Source organism: Lontra canadensis, unplaced genomic scaffold, assembly GCF_010015895.1.
Source record: "Lontra canadensis isolate GAN:19392208 unplaced genomic scaffold, GSC_riverotter_1.0 scaffold46, whole genome shotgun sequence".
In the NCBI taxonomy this organism is placed as follows: domain Eukaryota; kingdom Metazoa; phylum Chordata; class Mammalia; order Carnivora; family Mustelidae; genus Lontra; species Lontra canadensis.
In genome coordinates, this window is record NW_022631040.1 from 4,333,169 (window position 1) to 4,343,752 (window position 10,584).

The window sequence follows — 10,584 nt, forward strand, 5'->3', positions numbered from 1 at the left end:
TTTCAATGATAGCCTAGCTGGATATAGTATTCTTGGTTGCATGTTTTTCTCGTTTAGTGCTCTGAATATATCATGCCAGCTCTTTCTGGCCTGCCAGGTCTCTGTGGATATATCTGCTGCCAATCTAATATTTTTACCATTGTTACAGACTTCTTTTCCCGGGCTGCTTACAGGATTTTCTCTTTGTCACTAAGACTTTTAAGTTTTACTATTAAGTGACAGGGTGTGGACCTATTCTTATTGATTTTGAGGCGGGTTCTCTGAACCTCCTGGATTTTGATGCTTGCTCCCTTTGCCATATTGGGGAAATTCTCTCCAATAATTCTCTCCAATATACCTTCTGCTCCCCTCTCTCTTTCTTCTTCTTCTGGAATCCCAATTATTTTAATTTTGTTTCATCTTATGGTGTCACTTATCTCTCGAATTCTCCCCTCGTGGTCCAGTAGCTGTTTGTCCCTCTTTTGCTCAGCTGCTTTATTCTCTGTCATTTGGTCTTCTATATCGCTAATTCTTTCTTCTGCCTCATTTATCCTAGCAGTGAGAGCCTCCATTTTTGATTGCACCTCATTAATAGCTTTTTTGATTTCAACTTGATTAGATTTTAGTTCTTTTATTTCTCTAGAAAGGGCTTTTATATCTCCCGAGAGGGTTTCTCTAATATCTTCCAAGCCTTTTTCGAGCCCGGCTAGAACCTTGAGAATCGTCATTCTGAACTCTAGATCTGACATATTACCAATGTCTGTATTGATTAGGTACCTAGCCTTTGGTACTGACTCTTGTTCTTTTTTTTGTGGTGAAATTTTCCGCCTTGTCATTTTGTCCAGATAAGAGTATATGAAGGAGCAAGTAAAATACTAAAAGGGTGGCAGCAACCCCAGGAAACTATGCTTTAGCCAAATCAGAAGAGATCCCAAATCGTGAGGGGGGAGAAAGGGGATAAAAAGTTTCAGAAAGAAAAAAAAAAGAAACAATTAAAAAAAGAAAACCAATAAAGAACAAATATAAAAAGGAAAAAAAAATATATATATTAGATAAACTAGTTAAAAAACGTTAAAAAAAGAAAAGGGTAAAAGTTAAAAAAATTTAGCAGAAGAAGAGAAAAACAATGAAAAAAAAAATTAAATTAACTGCAAGGCTAAAGATTCATGGGGAGAAAGTCATGAGTTCCGTGCTTTGCTTTCTCCTCCTCTGGAATTCTGCTGCTCTTCTTGGTATTGAATCTGAACTCCTTGGTAGGTGAACTTGGTCCTGGCTGGGTTTCTTGTTGATCTTCTGGGGGAGGGGCCTGTTGTAGTGATTCTCAAGTGTCTTTGCCCCAGGTGGAGTTGCACTGCCCTTACCAGGGGCCGGGCTGACTAATCCACTCAGGTTTGCTTTCGGGAGCTTTTGTTCCCTGAGCGCTTTCCGTAGAGTCCAGAAGACGGGAATGAAGATGGCGGCCTCCCAGTCTCCGGCCTGGAGGAGCCGAGAGCCCGGGGCCCCACTCCTCAGTGCGCCCTCAGAGAACAGTGCCCAATTACTCCCGTCACCCTGGCCTCCAGCCGCGCTCCGAGCTGACCAAGCCTGCGACCGTTTCAAGGTAACCCTGAGCTGAGAGTCACTCCTCGGCTCTGTCTCTGTAGCCGGCTTCCCCGTTCTAATACCTGTAAGCTCTGCGACACTCAGACAACCCCGATCCTATTGTGACACTGCGGGACCTGAGGCCACGCAGACCCACGTGGGCTTCACCCCGGTTAAGCCTCTGGAGCGATGTCCTCAGTGGAACAGACTTTTAAAAGTCCTAATTTTGTGCTCCGTTGCTCTGCCGCTTCCCAGGAGCTGGCCCCTCCCCCCACAGTCTATCTTCCCGTCGCTTTGGATTCACTTCTCCGCTAGTCCTACCTTTCAGAAAGTGGTTGATTTTCTGTTTCTAGAATTGCTGTTCTTCTTCTCTTCGATCTCCCGTTGGATTTGTAGGTGTTTGCAATCTTTAGATAAACTATCTAGCTGATCTCCCGCTACCTGAAGTAGTCTCAGCCTGCTACTTCTCTGCCATCTTGATTCCTCCCATAGTTGACATTTTACCAATTAGTAAATTGATATTCAGAAAGACTAAGAACATTTCCCAAGTTTAAACCTCTAAGAAGTCTTTAACTCAAGATTCCAAGCTACAGTGTTTTAGTTTGTGTCTGTCTGATTTTCCGTTATCCTATCCAATACATATTTTGATGAAAAAGAGTACCTCAAGCATTGATAAGAGTAGATATAAATTCTTGCCTGACAGCTTCAGATATGTAAAGTATCTATGATTGATTCATAAGCGGGTATGGGAGACAGATGCGGCATGATACTGACAAATACGTTGTTTATGGAAGTGTAAGTTGCAAATATCTTAAGATGGCCTTGGTAAACTTAATAGCCAGTCTTATACAAGTAAGTAGAAGGAATAGATATGAATATAAGGATAAATATTTTTCCAATATCTGTAAGACAATGCCTTCAGTCCAAAAATGAGAGCATGGCAGTTGCTTAGAGAAAAGATGCTTTAGATGTTTTAAATATCCACAAGTAAATAAATAGAATGCGATGGCAAACTGCTAGAACTTGATAGGATGAATTAAAGCAGAGTAAAAGATGATTCTAATTATGGACCAGTAAGAAAATGGTTGTAAGCCTTATGTATATTCAGCTCATTATTACATAATAATCCAAACTAAAAATTATCAGACAAGAGAAAGGTATATATTTTTTAATTTACATAAAAATAATAGGTATGCTGTCCAAAACTGATACTGTGGTTCTTCTGCAATATCATCAATGAACCAGACATTCCATCTCTTTATTTCACCATTTCACAATTCTAGTATGATGCTCCCATTTTTAAGTTTTCATCACATTGTTGAAGACTATGGTTCAAGATTTGTATGTATGATATTTGTATATTATGATATTTGTATATTATGTATATTATGATATCCTCATTGCAAGAAGAAGTAACAGCAGGAGTATAGGTGAAGTTGGTTCACCTTAAAAAGCCAAACAACACTTCTGCTCATGTAATTCACCAAAATTTGGTCACGTTGCCAGATTCATGGAAAAAGAGGCTAGAGAAATCTTGACTTTTATTAACAGCAAACATGAGCCTCTAAAATCTGGGCCTGGTAATAAAGAGAGTAAGAGTGTATGCACTTTGGCAGCACGTATACTAGAATTGGAACAATACAGAGAAGATTAGCATGGCCCCTGAGCAAGGATGACATGCAAATTCATGAAGCATTCCATAGTTTGGATGTTTGGATTCCATAGAATGGATGTTGGACTATGCAAACAGGATTTTTCTGTATCAATGTCCATTTCACTTACTAAAAGAGAATATTGGAAGGAAGGTTATAAACTTAATGTAAGTAGTCTTTAGTATTTATATGCTATCATGTCACATATATATTAATTTCAAATGTAGAACTATAAATGTGAATATGAAATGTTGTATATTTGGGATTATATATTATTTGGATAATATATTTGGAAATCTAGTTATTTTGTAGAAATATATATAATAAGTGAGAGAGACCAAGACATTTTCAGAGGCACAGTGACTAATACTGATGAGTGACTTTGAGGTGGTCTAGAATAAACAATTATATTCTTCTATATTCTGTTTGCAACTGGACACCAAGGCTACTTAACAGTTTTATCTGCTTGAGCTGTATCTGCATATTTTTTAAAAAGATACCATCTTCTGTCATCTTGTGAGCCTTCCCTACCACTTTCATTCAATTCACTCCAGTCATACTGGCCTCCTTTTTATTTTTTAAACTTTCCAAACTCACTGCCCCTTCCTACCACCTGCCCTAGAACTTTTGTTCCTGCTACTGATTAGGCTTAAGCCTCCCCTGTTCCTGCATGTTCATGGGTCAGTTTCTTGCCTCCACTGTGTCTTTAGCTCAAGGATCACTCTCACATTAGTGTCCTTTGTGACCACCATATTTAGAACTACAGCCCTTTTACCACAGCCCTTTTACTATTTTTTTCCCTCCCCATAGCATTCATTACCACTTGTCATGCTATATTATTTTTTAATTTGTATTTTATTTTTAATTTTGTTTAGTGTTAACTATGTTTTTTGTTTTATTTTTATTTTAAAGATTTTATTTATTTCTTTGACAGAGAGAGAGAGACAGTGAGAGAGGAAATACAAGCACGGGGAGTGGAAGAGGGAGAAGCAGGCTTCCTACTGAGCAGGGAGCCTTATGCAGAGCTCTATCCCAGGACTCTGGGATCATGACCTGAGCCGAAGGCAGACGCTTAACGACTGAGCTACCCAGATGGCTCAGTGTTAACTATGTTTTATTCAGTGCTTTATTCCCTATAATTTACCATGCCTATACCACATGGTAAACTTAGGTCAACTGTGGAGTGAATTTAACACATTTGGCTTATTGTTTTATTTAATGCATCATATAAAAATTTCTTGAACTCCTATCCTAATAAGAATTTTATACCTGAAGAAAATTCTGGAGACTGTTCTGATTTTGACCTATCCATCTAAGAGAAATAATTTACCTCAGAAAGCTGGAACCATTTCAGGAGCTGAAGCACTGAAGTTTGTCTATACCCATGGTCCTATAGGTTTCTATTCAGTAAACATCTAACAGCATTACTTATCTTCCTTTGTTGGAGCCCAGTTGTGCTAAAAACAGAAGGCACTAATAAGATATATTACATATATATGGATATAAAAGCTGATTAGACTCGTAGAGGAATATATTTCTTTAGGGTATCTCATTACAGAATTAGAATTAGAAGAGTGTGTTAAACAAATGCATGTGCAATATATTGCTAATTCCTTGTATTAGAAAAATTGTTTTTCATTCAGACTTCTTAAATTGTGACAAGGTTAGACCAGGGCGCCTGGGTGGCTGAGTTGGTTAGGTATCTGCCTTTTGCTTATGTCATGATCCCAGGTTCCTGGGATCCAGCCTTGCATTAGGGCTTTCTGCTCAGCAAGGGAGTCTGTTTCTCCCCCTTCGTCTTCCCCACCCCCAGCTCACAGGAATGCTTGCTTTCTCAAATAAATTAGTTTAAAAAAATCTAAAAAAAAAAAAAAAAAAAAAGTTGGGCCAAGGTGACTTTTAGACTTTATGGTATGATCAGTATCCTAGTTTAATGCACAGAAAAGCATTAGAGTTTAATGCACAGAAAAGTGTAGAGTTTCCATTAATCCATTTAGTAGGATTAAAATATATATATATTTTTTCTAAGAAATATTCACATCACAACAAAATGGCAACACATTTGTGTTCTCATCTTATTTTTAATGCATTCATACTTTAAATGTTATATTCACCACAAACTAATTATTTTCAGTTTTATAGCTTTGTTTTGAAATTATTTTTACTAGATAGTGTAAAAGTTTTAACTTGATTTCATACAATGTGTGTGATTTATTTGGATACTGACTGAACTCCTTTTTCCAATTTATTCACAAACTCAAATAATTTTCCTCAGATTAATGTAATAGTATTCATCATGATAAATTCATAATCATATAAATAGAATCTTTTTGAGCACTGTTACTTTCTGGTGCTTTACAAGTATTACATTTAATTCTCACAACACACTGCAAATTTGGTATTATTAACTTCTGTTTTAGAAGTGAGAAAACAAAAACTTACTGAAGTTAATTGACTTAACTACTCCGTAAGTCATAAATCAAATATCTGGTTCCAAAGTCTGCATTATATCTTTTCTCCAATTTCTTCAGAAAACACTTGCTTTCTTTGTTGATACATGCGAGAATGAAATTATCTTACAGTTTTATTACTACAGCTTCTAGGGTCACTTGGGTGACTCAGTCGGTTAAGCGGCTAATTGCCTTCTACTCAGGTCATGATCCCAGGGTTGTGGGATCTAGCCCCTCTCCTCCTGCTTACACTTTGTCTCTCTCTGTATCAAATAAATAAATAAAATCATAAAAAAAATACAGCTTCTAGGTACCATTATGAAAGGACACTATGAAGCAATGCTTTGTGTTAATTTAATTGTCTTATCTCAAAAATTAAATATTTTTGCATAACTAAAGCATTGTTGTCTGCCCCATATCTCTAGGTCATTAAACTCAATAAACTTGTTATGTTTACCACATAAGATGATAATAACGATATTGATATTGTGCATGTTATGTTCATTTTATATGTGTTTGGGAATTTGTACAGTCATTCACATTTTGGAGTGTAATTTTATTGATGCTGGAGTTGGTAATGGGGGTGGAAGTTTACATTAGAGGTGGCAGAAGTGATAGTAGAAAATGTCTCTATTCAAAATTTAGTTTTGCTTAAACCATGGTTAGCTCAAGCGGGTTGCACTGAACTAATCCATACCTTCTACCACCTGGATTTGATGATGGAGCCCAGAGTAATATTTGTGTTTTTATTTTGTCTAGGGAGCTGTGAATATCATGAAACAGTGTATGCACATTATGCTTTAATGGTATTTAAACCATTGCTACATGACAGAAGTTGGCATTATTAATGTTATTACACTTAGGTGAATTTTTTCTGTCACTTGTAATTATAACTTTAAAATATACTTGGTGACCTAGGATTTTTTTTTTTTTTCCCACATTCATGTTCTGTATACAGCTGTCTGGAAAGCCTTTTGAATTTGAAATGCGACATAGTGGATAATGATATAAACTTCATTTCCAGGTTTCACTTTAGGGAAAGTGCCCCTGGAAGACAAATACGTTGTCTGTTGTAGAAAGGGAAGTGTTGATACTTACAGGCAGAGATAGTTTTACCTTCAATGCCAGGGAACGGAGATGATTTTATACAATTGAAAATGTATCACACTTGGAACAGTTTAATTAGAAACTTATATCAAGCAATTTGAATATCTCAAATGCAGAGAAGTTAAGATTATATTCAAAGAAAAGACATGTGACAGGTTGGCATTTTCATTCTCCTGCCTTAAGCAAGAAAAATTTCAACCAAGATTTCTGACCTTAACATAAACCTCAATATAAAATACAATTCAAATACTGTCATTTCCTGAAGATTTTCAATTATTTTCAGGTGAGGAGAGGTTAAAGGTTTTTTTCTTAGTACTCTGTCCCCAAATAGCTCATGCTCTTCCTCCCCTGAGACATAGAAAAGAATGTAACTTTTTAAAAGTAGTTGAGAGAGGGAAAAGAGGAATAGTTAGGGAGGGGAGAATGTGAGAGTGAGAGAAAGGGAAGGGAGTGGACAAGGAGAAGTGTGTGTCTCCATAGACAGACACAGGAAGAAACTTAACTTGTAAGGAGGGAGACCTAAGCAGGCAAGTCTGAAGGAGAATAGAGGAAAACACCTTAAGGGAGAAAAAAAGGAAAAGCAATGCAGAGGGAAAAAAGATGTAAAAAAGTTGTTGGGATTTGAGATTAAAACACAGGTTAATATTTAAATAGTTAATAGCATTTCTGTAATTGGATTTGATAGACAAGAGTTGGTGCAAAATTAAAATTACATATATTCTTATTTTTTAAAATGTACAGGCAATTTAGTACAATATAAATTCATTTTATAAAGCACATTCTCCGTTTTAAAATTATTTTCCAGGGGCGCCTGGGTGGCTCAGTGGGTTAAGCCTCTGCCTTTGGCTCAGGTCATGATCTCAGTGTCCTGGGATCCAGCCCCACATCGGGCTCTCTGCTCAGCGGGGAGCCTGCTTTCCCCCCTCTCTCTCTGCCTACTGCTCTGCCTACTTGTGACTTCTCTTTCTGTCAGATAAATAAATAAAATCTTTAAAAAAAATTATTTTCTAGTGTTCTAGTCTCAGTGCTCTGTCCTCTTTCCCTTTCACCTTCCTATTCCTTAATGTACTTGTTTAATTAGCTAGGAGACACTGCAAAGTGTGTGGTATTCAGTTTACATTTGAGAGAAATGATTAAGTAATTATTATAGCCAAAAACAAACGAACAAAAAAAGCCTATCTAGTTTTGACCTCATGTAGTGAAATGGATTTAATCTGGTTTAGATAGAAAAATAGGGTTAATGCTACATTCTTTTAATTTTCTTTGCTTGTTTCATTGGTTTCCAAGGCCTGTTTATACATTTGGTTACTGCAGTTGTGTTTATTATCTTTGTGATTTACAACAACCATTAGTAAATGTTTTACAAAAAAAAAAAAAGTATGCTTTCACATTGAGTTGTGGGTTTGACAATAAACTGTATCATGTGTAACTGAGATTGTATGACTTGCGTAGTTAGGACTGAACATCCCTAAATCCATACAGACTACTCATAATCACTGAAAATTCCCAGTGGTAGGGCCATGCCAAGAAATTAATGTGCTGCATTTTGACCAGGGGCCTTTGAACTCTGTCTGGTCTTCTTTCTGGTCTTCTTCCCTGATGGGCAAGTTTGATTCGCAAGTAAGCAAAATGTTCCTTTTGCTTAAACTAGAAACAGGCCTTAAACTAATTTTACCAGCACCTCTCTTTAACTATTTGGGCCTTCCTCATATATAAATGGTCTTCAGAGGCAATAGGAGAGATGCTTTCTCCTGAAAGGAAAGTCTGGTGGCCCCCCCTCTTATTTTCTGGGCTGCATGAGAAATTTCAGGGAAAGAAAGAACCTGTATAGAAAAAGGAACCAAAAATGTTCTCACATCCAAAGACCTACAAAGATCAATTGAGAAAATTGAGAGGAATTACTGGTTTTCTTTCCCCTACCACATAGTCTAGGACTACCTTCGACTTGATTATTGCTGCCCCTTATCCTGAGAAAGTAGAAGAAGGGACAGACATGCACATCTGGAGTTCTTTTGATCAGATACAGTGCTGGTATTAGTAGTGCAAGTCATGATTGTAGACGGCATTCAATAAATACAGAAATGAAAATACTGGCCAATAATATGTCAGGTAGAGAAATAAAATACAAATTTAAAAAATGTTTTTCTTAAGAAAAAATAACTTCTTCCTCTATGCATTTAGAAAATGATCCAATGTAATCAAACTGCATTGAAAGTGTCAGTACTATTATAAAGTATTATAAAATATTGGGGTCCAAAATCCACCAATAGTAATCAAAAATTGCACCAAAATATGGTATCTGGGGACTTTTATTGAGGTAAAGACCTTCTTTAAGTTCAAACATAACTTATGTGCTTGCTTTTATTATCTCTTTTCATGATCCCATTTGGCAAGTGGGCTAGTAGGAAAAGGTGGCTGTATGCTATCTAGGAAACATCATTTTGTTTATTTTTGCTTCTTCAAAAGTGGGGCGAAATTTCTTGTGTTAATGCAAATATTCCCTCATCCTTTCTGGTTACATGCTATACTCTATCCCATTATATCTTACCAAACTTTCTTGTCAACAGTTTTCCAACTTAAATCTTTTCCAAAGTCTCTGAATATCTAGCCAAACCATTGATCCAATGCATATTAATTGGTGATTATTCTTACCTATTCTGTCTTTACTTGTAAAGTGGACAATAATTTATGTTGCTTAGATTTTAACCAAGGCCAGGACTTCCTTATTTCTCTTCTGCACAGACCTTCAGAATCACCTTGATCTAATAGTTTGGCCATTACCAGCGGTTTAACATACCGTAAGTCTGGGCCATTATGAAAAACACATTGCAAGTTATGGTCTGCCTAATTAAAAGAGGTGCCATTTCTTAGAACTAAGATAAGGATAGTACATTTATAGGGGTACTGTGTATTCAAACTTAGTTGGTACACCTATAAATATCTTTAATAAACCAGGTTTATTTCCTCCCCCTTCAGTCAACTCAACATAGGAATCTTACCTTAAGACCACAGATACAGGTTGAAGGAGGAGTGTCAGTAAGATACCAGTAGGTATGTGGAAAAGGAGACCCACATGCTTCTGCAACTTGTTCGTGCTTTCAGGACCTCCCCCAGCCAAAAAACTAATGATAACACTCAACCCAATAATAGGTAGTGGCTAGGCATGTTCAATTAATTCGATTAGATCAACCAGATTATACTAAATTCACAAAGGGGAATTCAGGTTTCCTGGTTTCCTGATATCTCATGCTCAAGTTTATGACTACACAGGGGTCAAAAACTACTTCTCAGAGGAAAGCAATAACTTGCTCCAGAAGACAGAAAAACATACAGTTTTGCTATAAAACTTATGAATTATAGTGGCTATCCATAGAATTTGTGTCAAATTTATAATCACCATGCACTCTTGAAGCCAAATATCAGCTCGGTCATAGGAGTGAAATGACAGTTTTGTGACTACTTCAGCCTGAACTAACATGTAAGACTTCCCCTCCTATGAGCTCCACTCAAAGAAGAGAACATAGGAGTCCACATGGTCACTGGGTTGAAGCACAAGCCCAAATATTTTATATATTTTTTCCAAAGTCTAGAGATCCATCAATTGTAAATTTTTTATAGAGATGTAAGAGACAGTTTCTTGCTCTTTTTCTTGAAGGAAATATCCTAGCATTATTCAGATAACCACAACTGATAAGTGAAAGACACTTTTATTTTCTGATAACTTATATTCTACATACATATATTAGCAAGCAATTTAGGATATTTGTACTTCTTAAAGTTTAGGACATAGCAGCATGAAGTCAAATGTAATAGAT

At 36.6% G+C, this 10,584-nt stretch overlaps 1 non-coding gene across 1 annotated transcript; it reads left to right on the forward strand.

Moving 5' to 3' along the window:
• The first annotated feature begins 3,164 nt into the window (after window positions 1-3,164).
• On the forward strand, window positions 3,165-3,267 carry LOC116876689. The gene has a single exon (XR_004384444.1). It is a non-coding gene; the product is annotated as a U6 spliceosomal RNA (small nuclear RNA).
• The last annotated feature ends 7,317 nt before the right edge of the window (window positions 3,268-10,584 follow it).